General features: G+C 40.9%; 1 protein-coding gene across 6 annotated transcripts in view; it reads left to right on the top strand.

Annotated features, from left to right (window-relative positions):
- Window positions 1-405: 405 nt before the first annotated feature.
- SENP5 (SUMO specific peptidase 5) overlaps window positions 406-15,030 on the top strand; it is a 53,265-nt gene continuing 38,640 nt past the window's right edge. For all 6 annotated transcript variants that reach the window (XM_027586503.1, XM_027586501.1, XM_027586499.1 and 3 more), the window contains exon 1: window positions 406-564. The gene's annotated coding sequence lies outside the window, so the exon portion shown is untranslated. The remainder of the gene's footprint in view (window positions 565-15,030) is intronic.

The following is a 15,030-nucleotide window of genomic DNA, read 5'->3' as shown; positions in this document are numbered from 1 at the left end:
AGGAGGGTGCCCTTTCGCTTTTGGCAAAAGGGAAAAGGCATCAGCGGAGTGAGCGACCATATAGTGGCTGTGGTCGGCCTTAGCCCTTTTGGGGTTAAAAAGTTGAGAGGCGGCTGAACAGAAGTCTCAAGTCCGCCCTGTCGAGACTCTGCAATTTCTAGGTCTCCGTTTCCACCAATCTCCCACGCCAGGACGGAGACGCGGGTAAGAGACCAGTCGAGCGAGCCGGGCGCGCCGGACGGAGACCCCGGGGGGTGGGGAAGCCGGCCGCCGGAAGCGGAGGGAAGGCGGAGCCACGCCCCAGCAGCCGGACTGCACTCTCTTTTCCGCTCCCCTCACGATGCCCGGGCGGGGCTAAGGCGGAAGGGCACGGAAGGAGGTGACGCTATAAGTGAGCGCCGGCGGTGGCTCCAAAGGAAGCTCGGTGGTTGTGGCGGCTGCGTGCAGGCCAGGCACCTCCTCAGTGACGGGGGTTCCCTAGAAGTGGCGAAGGCGGGGCCGCAGGCTGAGCTGCCGCAGTATCTCGACCCGCGGTGCGGCAGGTGCCGGCAGCGAGGGACGTAGGTAAGCAGGAGCCCGGGTGTCAAATCGGAATGAGTTACGGACCGGGCTAGCTGGCCATTCCCGCGCCAGTGCGCGCCAGCTCAGCAGCCCGGCCTGGAGGCCTCAAGCGCTGCCCTCCCCCCACGCTCGAACCGGAGGCAGCAAATTTCTCCCTGGGCGCTGCTGTGCTTTTCTGGGGGCGTGCAGGGAGCTCGTCCCGAGGCACCGCTCTGCTCCCCTTTTTCTCCCCAGTCTGAGCTGTAGGACGCAGAAGCAAAGCTAGCGCCCCCGGCCTCTCCTCCTGAGGCCAGGGAAAGATTTGAAAGGAGGAGCTGCTGTTAGAGGTCCTCCCGCTGCTGGCGTTTTGGAAGCCAAGGGTTTATATTTGTTCCGACCGTTCGACTTCCTTCCTGCCTTTGATTCCTTCGCCCCGCACTCCTGGGACCTTGTTGTAGTGAATGGGTATGGCACAGTTAAACACTAGGGTGGTGGGAAGCTTGTTTTCTATCATGCTTTCTGTTTTTCTGTCTCTACCATGCAATATCAACCCCCGTTGCGCTGGGCCACTCTGTTGGGGGAAGAGGGACGCGGAGAGGATGTGGGAAATGAGGGATTTAAGAGTCGGAAGAGCTGAGTTAAAAATCTTAGCCTGCCATTTGGTAGTGGTTTTAATCTCGTGCTAGATACTTCGACATTTTTAACCACACGTAAAGGGGCGCTTTCTTATGCCTATATAAATTGGGAGAATGAAGTGGAAAAAAAAAGCAGAACATCAGTCATTTTTAAATGTTTTGGATTTAAGAATATCCTGGACAGTTAATGGTAGGTTCCTAATTATGTATTTTACGCGGAATAACTAAGCTTGGTATGGAGGAGGGTTGTGTGGATAGAACCTAACTGCAGGCTCTGCTTTGGGTTGGGCAGCATTAGGAAGAGGTCAGACTCTCCTAGCCGCCCAGATGGCTCATGTTTATTGATAAAACATTATTCGTATATGAGGAAGAAGCGAAATCAGTTTTGCTTCTTCCTCAAGATGGTTTTGCCCAGTGGACCCTTTCTAGGAAGAAAAGCTGGAGGGGCTTCATTTACACCTTGGCCCGCTTTAGAAGGAATTCTTTGCACATATTTCTGAGGACCCCTGCACTGTGCTTCTAACAGAGTTCAATTAACACTTCATGCTAATTGAAAATGTGCAAAGAATAAATACAAGAACTTGACCCTTTGAGTGGCTGGATATTATGGTTATGAGTTAATCTGAGGAGCTGCCCTTCTCTGTATTGGAGAGAGTAAAACATAACACCACTCTGAAGTTTAATAGACCCTAAGTTAGAGTGTTTGGGGAGGAGGGAGTGGATATGCAGTCAAGTGATTTGAGTGAGTAGCACCTGTTCTTACAATTGCTTGGTCAGACAAATTAAGGATGCTTTCCTTTCCTCAGTGGAACATGATGATGGCTGCTATGCATAATGTAGCCAAGTGCAATCTCCAATTCCTTTGATACAGAATTGTCAATTGGGAATTTTAACTCGTGGACACAAAAGGGACCTTTGAGGGTCATCTAATCCAGTGGTTCCAAAACCTGGGTGGGCATTGGAATCATTTGGGGAATTAATACAAAACTCTGGGTGCCTGGGCACTACCTCAGTAGATCTGATGTGTGACCTGGGTATTTGTGGTTTTTAAATAGCTTCTCAGGTGATACTCATGTTTGAAAACCCAGATGTAGAGCAGGTTTTACATATTAGTTTATGAACAAGCTCCGAGACGAAGTGTAATGCCCTTAACAAATAACTTTACTTGAATCAGTAGTACTCTTTCAGGTTTTGTACCACGTTGAGCTCAGAAGATAAGTCCTGTAAGTCAGTAGCTCAGTATAATTCTGTTTTTGTAGTTTCCTATGCATTAAAACTTCCTAAAGCTCTTTGATGAAAGTATTAGATTTTACAATAAAGTTTCTTACTGAATATTGCTTAGGTTTGTTTTTTGGCCTAAGTATATAAAGGTTATATCACTTTGTACATCAGTTTTTTAGTAGGCTTTTATGCCAAGCTTTCATAAACCATGGAAAAATTCCAATTTAAGACAATTTTGCTTTTGTTTTGGCTTATAAACCCAGTGCACTATATACAGATTGCTTTTTTTTTTTTTTGAAACCCCTTCCTCCATCCTGGTATGCACAACCACTTTGTATCATTTGTCAGCTTCCAGTGGAATACAGTTTGAGAACTGGGCTCTAAAGGTCTCTAATTTCCTATAAACACCTAATTTACCTAGAGGCTTTCAGTATTTAAGCTTGTCCTTGAATTTTTAGTCCCGTTTTCTTGGTTTAGTTGTAATGTGCCACTGATTTAAAGAATATGGTAGATTCCTGGAAAGGATCAACTGATTAGGTGGTAATAGTGCTTCATATGTACTTTTCTTACACTGGAAAAGTCATATATATATATGTGTAATATTTTCAGAATTACCAAGGTAATAGGCCATCAGGCAGAGTTGAACATTCTCTTTAGGGAGATACACTTATTCTCAAATTATTCTTCAATAACCCCCTCAATGCTTTAGTATTTCTATTCTGTGTTATTAGTAGACAATGGACCCTACTTTACAAATCCTCCAGAGGAGGATGCCCAATTATTTTCTAAAAGTGACCCTATTTATGGTATGTTACCTTTCAACAACTAGATGACAAAGGGCATTCTTAAACTTGCTGATTAAAAAAAAAACGTATTGGGGCGCCTGGGTGGCTCAGTCATTAGGCGTCTGCCTTCAGCTTGGGTCATGGTCCCAGGGTCCTGGGATCGAGCCCTGCATCGGGCTCCCTGCTTAGTGGAAGCCTTCTTCTCCCTCCCCCACTCCCCCTGCTAGTGTTCCCTCTCTCACTGTGTCTCTCTCTGTCAAATGAATAAATAAAATCTTTAAAAAAAAAAAAAAACATGTTAAAGGGTGCCCAGCTGGCTTAGTTGGTAGAGCATGTGACTCTTGATCTTGGGGTCATGAGTTCGAGCCCCACATTGGGTGCAGAGATTACTTAAATAATTAAAGCAAACAGACAAACCATGTTAACAAATACATAGTCCATGAATTTGAGTCTAGGGAAACATATGATATGTGTCTTAGATGAAAAGCCAAGTCACCGAGTCTCTAAATTTATTTTTGTGTCTGAAATACCCTAATTCTGAGGTTTTAAAAATTGCTGTGTTTCAAGTAGAGGTACTTAAAAGGGTAAATATGGATCCAGGGTCCCAATTTTAATCTAAACTGATATTACAGATTTAACATAGAAACATATGCAGGGTGAGGGTAATAACTTGAAGACCTAGTGCTGGTTCTTGAGGCAGTCTTCTATGTCTGTGAGGACTTGAGACCAAAACTGGATACTTAATCTACTTTATATCCAGTGGCTGAATGTGATGAAAATATTACCAGTAGGGACTATAAATGTGTAAGTCTCCAGTTCTCAGTCTTGGTCTTTTTTATGGTTCATTCATGTTCCCTGATGCCAATGGGCATTATTTTTTTGTTTTTATTGTTTTTAATCTTGTTTCCTGTAGCCCAAGCCCAAGGTGGCATTGGCCTCAGGTGACTGGCAGAGGGTGAAGCCAACCTTGGGTGTGATTGTGATGGAGTTATCCTGAGTTTATTTGTAAGAGGGGCAAAAACTAGAGCTTAAGCTAAACACACACATGAAAAGTGTTAAGATGCCCGCTGGGGGCTGCCTGGGTGGCTCAGTCAGTCAAGCGTGCCTGACTCTTGGTTTTGGCTCAGGTCCTGATCTCAGGGTCCTTTGATCAAGCCCCGCATCAGGCTCCATCCTCAGCGTGAAGTCTGCTTGAAATTCTCTCTTGCTCTCCTTCTGCTCTTTCTGCTCCTGCTGTATCTCTAGAATAAATAAATCTTTAGTGGGGAAAAAAAATCTTGTTTCCTATTACAAGCCATTCGTTCTCTCATATTTCTGGGATGGGTAACCCCACACCTATTTATTTGCTGTACAACAGCTATGACTGTCTTATTACTTTTGCTAAAAAGAACTTTTTCATAATGGTGCTTGAGTTAACGTGTATAGTGGCTACACTGCAAACTTTTACCCAAATACTGGGTCCCTTAAGGATTGTTCAGACTTAGGGCTCTCTTGGAGTCAGTGAGTACCTCATAAAAGTTGAAAGCTCATTTTTTTTTTTTTTTTTTAGATTTTTATTTATTTGAGAGAGAGAGTGAGAGAGAGAGAAAGCACAAGCCAGGGGAGAGAGGCAGAGGGAGAAGCAGACTCCGTGCTGAGCAGGGAGCCCGATGCGGGGCTCCATCCCAGGATCCCGGGATCATAACCTGAGCCAAAGGCAGAATGCTTAACCGACTGGGCCACCTACGCACCCCTGGAAGCGCATTTTTGTTTTCCTTGTGTGTGTGTTTGATATTTGAACAAATGTTGGTATTTGGTGAATATAAACACAACAGCAGTGCTGAGAACACTGGGGCAGAAATGTAGAGAGACCCCCTGTGGAGGTTGCTTTTAATTTTGATTACATGGGCTCTGAGTGCATTCTTGGGATTTGTGGATTTTAGGGTGTACTGATGGAGTCTTTTTTTGGAGAACGTTTAGTAACAGTATCTTTGGCTTTCCTCTTGAGTTAGATTCCTCAAAAAAGAATCTTCAGATCTTCTGCTTGGAGCTTATAAGCTGGCTTCCGGCAGTCTGGGGTAGAGGTCTTAGCCCTTAGAGGGTAAACTCCACTTATGTTCATTTAACTCAACTCTTTTCAGTGTGAGACCCTCATTCTCAACTGGACCAGCTGTTTTCCCGTCCAGGAATCCATTGTTTTACCCTCTTGAGCTGCAGTGTCCAATATGGTAGCCAGTAGCCACATGTAGCAACTTAAATTTAATAATTAAGATTAAAGAATAAGTTCCTCCTTTGCATTAGACACATTTCAAGTGGTAACTGTATGTGTCCAGAGGCTACCATATCAAACAGGGCAGATATAAACTATTTCTATCATTGCAGAAGGTTTATTGGACAGCACTGTTCTAGTATAGAAAATAATGCTCCATGTTTCTGCAAGGGTGGAATAGGGGTTGTTGTCTGGTTTTTGTGGAGAGTAGGAGGATAAATGATTTGACCAATCTTGTTTTAAGCACCATGTTCATACCTCTTTTATAGAACCTGCTGCTGCCAATACCTGACCAGTTTTGGGGCACTGTTGTATAAATTGGATTGCTTTCCTCATTGCAAGCTTGAGATTAACTTTCTTCAGTCTCTCTCTCTTTTTTTTTTTTTTAACTTTCTTCGGTCTTTAAGTCATTCTGCATTCCAACCTCAAGAAGGTTTTGTTGTTGTCCTCTCTTCCATTTTGTGTATGTATACTTAAAACAACCCAAACCCTTTGACCTGTACATTTCATTGTATATAAATTATATCTTAAAAAATGAATTTAAAATAATGTTTTGTTTTCTTTTTTTTTTTTTTTAAAGATTTTATTTATTTGACAGAGGTAGCGAGAGCAGGAGCACAAGCAGGGGGAGCGGGAGAGGGAGAAGCAGGCTTCCCGCGGAGCAGGGAGCCCGATGTGGGACTCGATCCCAGGACCCTGGAATCATGACCCGAGCCGAAGGCAGACGCTTAATGACTGAGCCACCCAGGCGCCCAGTAATGTTTTATTTTCATCTTAATGGGATTTAGGAGGGAGTAAGAGTAAAATGTGTTCAGTCTGCCGTCTTTTTCCATAAGTAAAGTACGCCATCAGCATTTAAATATGTACAACTGTCTCCATTTTAAAAAACTCTGCCTGTCTCCTATTTACTCGGGCTTCTTGAGCAATTTTATATATTGTCGTCTACTCCATCTTGGTTTTGTCCTCTTCATTCTACTAAAATTTCTCTTACAAATGTCATGAGAATCAAATGGAGACTTTTTAATTTTATTATTTTTTTCATTTTCAGAAAGTTTTTATTGGGATTGTGATGGCAGTATATTTGAGATTGATTTTTCTTTTTTTTATTCAGTTAGCCACTGAATGTATAGTACATCATTAGTTTTTGATGTAGTGTTCAGTGATTCTTTAGTTGCATATAACACCCAGTGCTCAACACGTGCCCTCCTTAATGCCCATCACCCTGTTACCTCATCCCTCCACTCCCCTCCTCTCTGAAACCCTCGGTTTGTTTCCCGGGGTCCAGAATCTCTCATGGCTCGTCTCCCTCTCTGATCTCTCCCCCTTTGGATTTCCCTCCCTTCCCCTATGGTCCTCTGTGCTATTGCTTATATTCCACGTATGAGTGAAACCATATGATAATTGACTTTCTCTGCTTGACTTATTTCACTTAGTATAATCCCCTCCAGATCCATCCATGTCAATGCAAATGGTGGGTATTCATCCTTTCTGATGGCTGAATAATATTCCATTGTATATATGGATCACATCTTCTTTAGCCATTCATCTGTTGAAGGGCATCTCGGCTCCTTCCACAGTTTGGCTATTGTGGACATGGCTGCTATGAACATTGGGGTGTATGTGTCCCTTTCCACTACATCTGTATCTTTGGGGTAAATACCTAGTAGTGCAATTGCTGGGTCGTAGGGTAGCTCTGTTTTTAACATCTTGAGGAACCTCCTACTGTTTTCCAGAGTGGCTGTACCAGCTTGCATTCCCATCAACACAAATGGAGACTTTTTTAATCCCTACCTTTTTTTTTTGAAGTGATGTCCGTGCCCAACGTGGGGCTCGAACTCATGACCCTGAGATCAAGAGTCTCATTCTCTACTGACTGAGCCGGACAGGCACCCAGTCCTTATCTTGATTGACTTCTCAATAGCCTTTGACCATTTCCCTCCTTCTAGAAACTTTCTCTAGCTTTCCTGACACCACACTAACCTAATTTTCTACCTCTTTCCCTGTTCATTTCTTCTCACTTTCCTTGCTAAGTAGTCTTCTTCCTTTACCTCACTGTTGACATCCTAGAGTTCCTCAGAATACTTCCGTAGGGTGCATTTGCTTCTATCTCTTACAGATTCTCTGTAGGTGAGCTTGTCAGTTTCTGTAGCTTTAGTTACTGTAAGCTGATGGCTTAAAGTGGGATTCCTGTGATATCCTCTTTTTAGACTTCCTGACCTGTATATCTAATAGTATATGTCCACTTGGATTTCCTATGGTCACCTCAAGTCTAACATGTCTAAAGCTAAAGGCATAGCCAGTATAACTTTGCTCCAGTCTTTCTCCATTTGTTCCTTATAAATTATGCAAATATACAATAAAATATACAAAATTTATTTTATATAATAAACATCTTATTAATAAGATTTTCCAGTTATTATACTACCTTTAAGTGTTGGGAAGAATAAATTCCAAATCTCCTTTTATGTTGGTAGTACACAATGAGAGTATATTTGAATTTCGTATTAAAAAGTTTTATTTAGGGACGCCTGGGTGGCTCAGTCGGTTAATGGTCTGCCTTTGGCTCAGCTCATGATCTCGGGGTCCTGGGATTGAATCCCGCATCAGGCTCCCTACTTGGTGGGAGTCTCCTTCTCCCTCTCCCCCTCTGTCTCTCCTCTCTAAATAAATAAATAAATAAATAAAATCTTAAAAGTTTATATTAAATGTCCTTTTCCATTGATAAAGAAGTAAAGTAAAATACAATACCCTAAACCAGAGGTTGCCAGACTTTCTTTGTTCACTGCCCCCTTAATGTTTTTTTTGTAGTGCCCTCAGGCCCAGTAGTTTATTAAGTAATTAGTAATGCTTTAGGTAATCAGATCTAAACAACTTAATAAGTATGTTCTAGCAACCTAAAAAAGTACACATAAATTGTATTTTTAAATTATACTTAAAAATTTTTTTTTTAAAGAATTTATTTATTTGACAGAGAAAGAGATAGCAAGAGCAGGAACACAAGCAGGGGGAGTGGGAGAGGGAGAAGCAGGCTCCCTGCTGAGCAGGGAGCCCGATGCGGGGCTCGATCCCAGGACCCTGGGATCATGACCCGAGCTGAAAGCAGCCACCCAACCGACTGAGCCACCCAGGTGCCCCTATATTTTTAAATTTTTTAATTTATTTAAAAAAATACACATAAATTGAAAGACTATAGTTTTTTTATTTCATTCTTAAATAACCACAATTACTTAATGCATTTGTTGGGCACTACAGAACTTCTCAAACCTTGGAACCATTAGACACTGCCACCCACATTTCCTGTTCCAAATTGATTTTGCACAGTATTTTTTTTTTAATCATCACAGCAACCAACAAAAAACCAGCTTTGCAAAGATATATCATCAAAAGGAGTATACCAGGATATAATTTGAAACTGAACTATATTAAGTTGGTAGTTTGTGGAGTGCTTCACAGGTATGACAGATAAAGAATATCATTTTTTTCCCTCTGATTTAGAATACCTTATGACATCCCTGTGAAGTTACTGCAGAACTCCAGGGTACCTTGGTACACAGTTTAGGAATTTTGGGCCTAAAGTGTTAATAGTTTGGTGTAAATTCTTTTTTTTTTTTTTTAAGATTTATTTATTTGCAAGGGTGAAGGGACAAAGGGAGAGAGAGAATCTCAAGTAGACTCACAGGGCTCGATCTTACGATCCTGAGATCATGACTTAAGCCGAAACCAAGAGTCAGATGCTTAACTGAGCCACCCTGTGGCTGAGCCTCTGGTGTAAATTCTTTTAGACTTTTTTTTCCCTATAAATACTCAAAATATACACACACTGTTTTTCTTTTTAACAAAAGTGGGCTCATACATATTGTTTAGCAACTTTTTTTCATTCAGCAGTGTATTATGGTAAAGAAATTAGGTTGAATGTACATATTTAATTCCACACCAGCCTGAAAACTCCATTAAAACTGTAGAGAAGTGAGGGGTCCCTGGCTGGCATAGTCAGTAGAACACACGACTTGATCCTGGGGTGGTGAGTTCAAGCCTCATGTTGGGTATAGAACTTACTTAAAAAACTGTAGAATTGTTGTTAAGTTTTTTTGTTTTGTTTTTGTTTTTTCCCCAAATGACAAAGAACGGGAGCAGTGAGAATAACAACATTCTGGAAGCTGGAAAGCAGAAGAGATTAGTGGTAACTGGTTAGCAGACTTGAGAAAGCTGAATCCTAAACCAACAAGTCGAGAGAGCCAACCAGTAGTCATGTTTGTGTTTCAGAACTTTATTTTTTTTAAAGATTTTATTTATTTATTAGAGAGAAACAGTATGAGAGGGGAAAGGGTCAGAGGGAGAAGCAGGCGGGAACCTGATGTGGGACTCGAATCCCAGGACTCCGGGGTCATGACCTGAGCCGAAGGCAGTTGCTTAACCAACTGAGCCACCCAGGCGCCCGTGTTTCAGAACTTTTTAAAAGTTTCTAGATCAGCGGTGTCATGTACTGTGGAAGTGAAGGTGAAAGTGAGACCAAAAAAATTATGTGATTAAAAGTCTTTTTTTTTTTTTTAAGATTTTATTTATTTATTTGACAGAGCGAGTGAGGGAACAAGCAGGGGGAGTGGGAGAGGGAGAAGCAGGCTTCCTGCTGAGCAGGGAGCCCGATGCAGGGCTCGATCCCAGGACCCTGGGATCATGACCTGAGCCAAAGGCAGATGCTTAATGACTGAGCCACCCAGGCACCCCTAATTTTGTGCTGAGCACGGAGCCTGTTGCAGGGCTCAGTCTCATACCCGGACGTGACAACCTGAGCTGAAACCAAGAGTCAGACACTTAACTGACTGCACCACCCAGGGACCCCTAAAGATTTTAAGTAATCTCTGCACCCAGTGTGGGGCTTGAGCTCACAACCCTGAGATCAACAGTTGTATGCTCTTCCAACTGAGCCAGCCAGGCACCCCTCAATTACCCTTTTTTATTTTTGTATTTTTTTTTTAAAGATTTTATTTATTCATTTGACACAGAACACAAGCAGGGAGAGAGGCAGAGGGAGAGGGAAAAGCAGACTCCCCACTGAGCAGAGAGCCTGATGCGGGGCTCGATCCCAGGACCTGGAGATCACGACCTTAGCCGAAGGCATCTGCTTAACCATCTGAGCCGCCTAGGTGCCCCTAAATTACCCTTTTTTAAATGTTACTTTTGATTTCCTAGTTTTAGGTTTTATCTGTTGACTATGGAAGATAAAGATTTAGCTCTCTTTGACATGTGCTCACTTCTATATAAATGTACACATCTTATTGACCTTCTACCTATTCTCATTGTATAGTGATGCTGTAATTTTGGCTAGAAGCAATTTTTCTCGATAGGGGCAGGATTGTCATTTTGGATGAGACCGTTCTTTATCCTATTACATGATATTTAACATTACACTGGGCACTAAATATCAATACCAGCCTGAATTCATTTTAACAACCAAGAATTTCCCACACATTTCCAAATGTTGGATTAAGGTATGATATGGGGTGTCTGGTTGAGAACCATTGGATTAGATCAGTGTTTACCTTCTTATGATTATGTAAATGGTAGTTACAGCTAAGCTATTTACTCTAGGATTTACAATGACTGTTTTTCCCTTTTTCTTTAAAGATTTTATTTATTAGAATGAGCAGGGAGAGTGGCAGAGGGGTAGCAAGAAGCATACTCCTGCTGAGCAGGGAGCCCCATGGGGGGCCTTGATCCCAGGACACTGGGATCATGACCTGAGCCAAAGGCAGATGCTTAACTGACTTGAGCCACCCAGGTGCCCCTGTTTTTCCTTTCTTGTACAACTTTTTCTTGTCCCTGAAGTTAGTAGTCTTTTTAGTTTAATGTTCTCTGTACTTACTACTGATTTATCTTCAAGCTCTCTTCCAGTTGTATTTCCTCTTTGTATTCAGACACTTTAGTAATTCTATCAGTTTCACATTTTTGGAGACCTCTCTCCCAAATCCTTTTAACCTCTTTCTTCTGGATTGGTGGCTCTCTAGGACTGAGACACAGTTGTTACTTTGTGATCTTTCTTTGCCTTTTTCTTTAGTATTTCTCTTTCCTGCATATTGTTTTGGATCTCATTTCCTGGGTCTCCGTTCTTTCTTGATTTACTCCCTCATTTTGTCAGAGTACCTCGTGTGGTTCCCTGAGAAAAAGATGCATGGTAGTTCTATATTTTGATAATTTATGTCTCTGAAAACCTTAGTTCTATCCTGTTTTGATTGATGATTTGGCTGAGTTGCAAGTTCTGTGTTCAAAGTAACTTTCCCTCAGACCTTTGAAAGCATTTATACCTTCTCTTCTAGTTTATAATCTTGCTATTAAGATCATTGCCCATCTTGATTTTTATATACAAATAAAAATATTTACATAAATATATTTATGTAATATATAAGTACATAAATTATATAAGTTAATTCATAGTTATAAACAATGAGTAAATAAGTTTATATGTAAATATTTTTATATTTTTAAAATAATTTTTTTAAAGATTTTATTTATGTGAGAGAGAGTGAGAGCAGGGGCAGAGGGAGAAGCAGATTCCCGCTGAGTGGGGAGCCCGCTATATATATTTTTAAGTTAATTTTTTAGTTGAAGTATAGTTGACACAATGTTACATTAGTTTCAGGTATACAGCACAATGATTCAACAAGTTTATATGTTATGCTGTACTCACCCGTGTAGCTAACATGTCACCATACATCGCTATTATAATACCATGAACTGTTCCCTATGCCGTACCTTTTATTCCCATGAGTGACTCTGCCTAACTGGACGCCTGTGTCTCCCACTCCCCTTCACCCATTTTGCTTATTCCTTGACTCCTCTCCCCACTGGTAACCATCAGTTTGTTCTCTGTGTTTATGGGTCTATTTCTGCTTTTTGTTTGTTTTGCTTTTTAGATTCCACATATAAGTGAAATCATGTGGTATTTTTCTTTCTTTGTCTGACTTATTTCACATAGCATAATACCCCCTAGGTTCATCCACGTCATCACAAATGGCAAAACTTCATTCTTTTTTTATGACTAATACTCTTGTGTGTGTGTGTACACGTGTATAGAGACTACTACTTTGTCTGTCTACTGATGGGACACTTGAGTTGCTTCATATCTTGGTTATTGTAAATAATGATAAAGTAAACATAGGGGTGCCTATATCTTTTCAAATAGTGTTTTTATTTTCTTTGTGTAAATACCCAGTAGTGGAATTACTGGATCATATGGTAGTTCTATTTTTAATTTTGAGGGGGAATTTTTTATACGTTTCCTACAATGGCTGTACCAGTTTACACTCCCACCAACAGTACATGATGCTTCCTTTTTCTCCACATCCTTACCAACACTTGTTATTGTTTGTTTGTTTGTTTGTTTCCTAGCCATTCTGAGAGGTGTAAGGTGATAATGTTGTGGTTTTGATTTGTATCTCCCTGATGATTAATGATGTTGGGCATTTTCAGATATTTCATTTGCAAATATCTTCTCCCATTCAGGAGGTTGCCTTTATGTTTTGTTGATAGTTTCCTTTGCTGTGCAAAGGCCTTTTATTTTGGTGTAGTTCCAGTAGTTTATTTTTGCCTTTGTTTCCCTTACCTTAAGAGACATATCTAGAAAAATGTTGCTACGGCTGATGTCAAAGAAATTACTGCCTACGTTTTCTTCTAGGAGTTTTATGGTTTCAGATCTCACGTTTAGGTCTTTAATCCATTTTGAGTTAATTTTTGTGTATGGTTTAAGGAAGTAGTCCAGTTTCATTATTTTGCATGCGGCTCTCTAGTTTTCCCAGCACTATTTATTGAAGAGAATTTTTTCCCCCATTGTATGTTCTCATCTCATTTGTTGTAGGTTAATTGGCCATATAAGCATGGATTTATTTCTGGGCTCTTGATTCTGTTCCATTGATCTATTTTTGTGCTGGTGTCGTACTATTTTGATAACTACAGCTTTGTAGTACATCTTGAAATCTGGGATTGTGATACCTCTGTCTTTGGTTCTTCTTCATCAGAATTGCTCTGGCTATTCAGGGTCTTTTGTAGTTCCATGCAAATTTTACCATTATTTGTTATAGTTCTGTGAAAAATGCTATTGGTATTTTGATAGGGATTGCATTGAATCTATAGATTGCTTTGGATAGTATGGACCTTTTAATCTCTCAATGCATGAGCATGGCATATCTTTCCATTTGTGTCATCTTCAATTTCTTTCATCAGTGTTTTACAATTTTCACAGTAAGGTCTTTCACGTTTTTGGTTAAGTTTATTTTTAGGTATTCTTTTTGATGCACTTGTAATTGTTTTAATTTCTCTTTCTGCTACTGTTACTAGTGAACAGAAATGCAATTGATTTCTGTGTGTTAATTTTGTATCCTGCAAAGTTACTTAATTCATTCATTCTAAAAGCTTTTTGGTGGAGTCTTTAGGTTTTTCTATGTATAGTATGTCATCTGCAAATAGTGACAGTTAACTTCTTCCTTACAAATATGGATGTCATTTATTTGTTGTGTAATTGTTGTGACTAGGAATTAACAGTACTGTGTTGAATAAAAGTGGTGAGACTGGACATTCTTGTCTTATTCCTGATCTTGGAGGAAAAGCTCTGTTTTTCACCATTGAGTTGATGTTAGCTGTGGGTTTTTCATGTATGACTGTTATGTTCTGGTATGTTCTCTAAACCCACTTTTTTGGGAGTTTTTGTCATGAAAAGGTGTTAAATTTTGTCATATACTTTTTCTTTACTGAGATGATCATATTTTTGTCCTTCATTTTGCTACTGAGGTATATATCATGTTGATTGATTTGCAAATATTGGAGCCATCCTTGCCTTCCCAGAATCCATTCCATTTGATCTTGCTGAATGAACCTTTTATCATATATTTTTTTAAGATTTTATTTATTTGAGAGAGAGAGTGCATGAGAGAGAGCATGAGCAGGGGGTAGGGGTAGAAGAGAGGGAGAAGCAGGGAGCCCCATGTGGGACTTGATCCCAGGACCCTGAGATCATGACCTGGGCCGAAGGCAGACTCTTAACTGACTGAGCCACCCAGGCACCCCTGTATTCTTTTTTTTTTTTTAATTATTTATTTGAGAGAGAAAGAGCAAGAGACCGTGTGCACGAGTTGGGGTAAGGGCAGAGGGAGAAAATATCTAAGCAGACTCCTGAGCATGGACCCCATTGCAGGGCTCAGTCTCATGACCCATGAGATCAGGACCTGATTTCAGCTCAGGATATTCCCTTAATTGACTGAGCCACGCAGGCCCCCCCTTTTATTTTTTTTTTTTTAAGATTTTATTTATTTGTCAGAACACAAACAAGGGGAGCAGCAGGCAGAGGGAGAAGCAGACTCTCTGCTGAGCAAGGAGTCCAATGCTGGACTCAATTCCAGGACCCTGGGATCATGACCTGAGCCACCCGGGTGTCCCATTTTTATCGTATTCTTTTTTTTTTTTTTTTTTTTTTGGTAAGATTTTATTTATTTCTCAGAGAGAGAGAGCACACAAGCAGGGGGAGCGGCAGGCAGAGGCAGAAGCAGGCTCCCCACCAAGCAGGGAGCCCGATGTGGAACTCAATCCCAGGACCCTGGGATCATGACCTGAG

Source organism: Zalophus californianus, chromosome 1 (assembly GCF_009762305.2).
Source record: "Zalophus californianus isolate mZalCal1 chromosome 1, mZalCal1.pri.v2, whole genome shotgun sequence".
Taxonomy (NCBI): domain Eukaryota; kingdom Metazoa; phylum Chordata; class Mammalia; order Carnivora; family Otariidae; genus Zalophus; species Zalophus californianus.
Note: the sequence above shows the minus strand (reverse complement) of the source record. Positions and strands in the feature narration are given on the sequence as shown.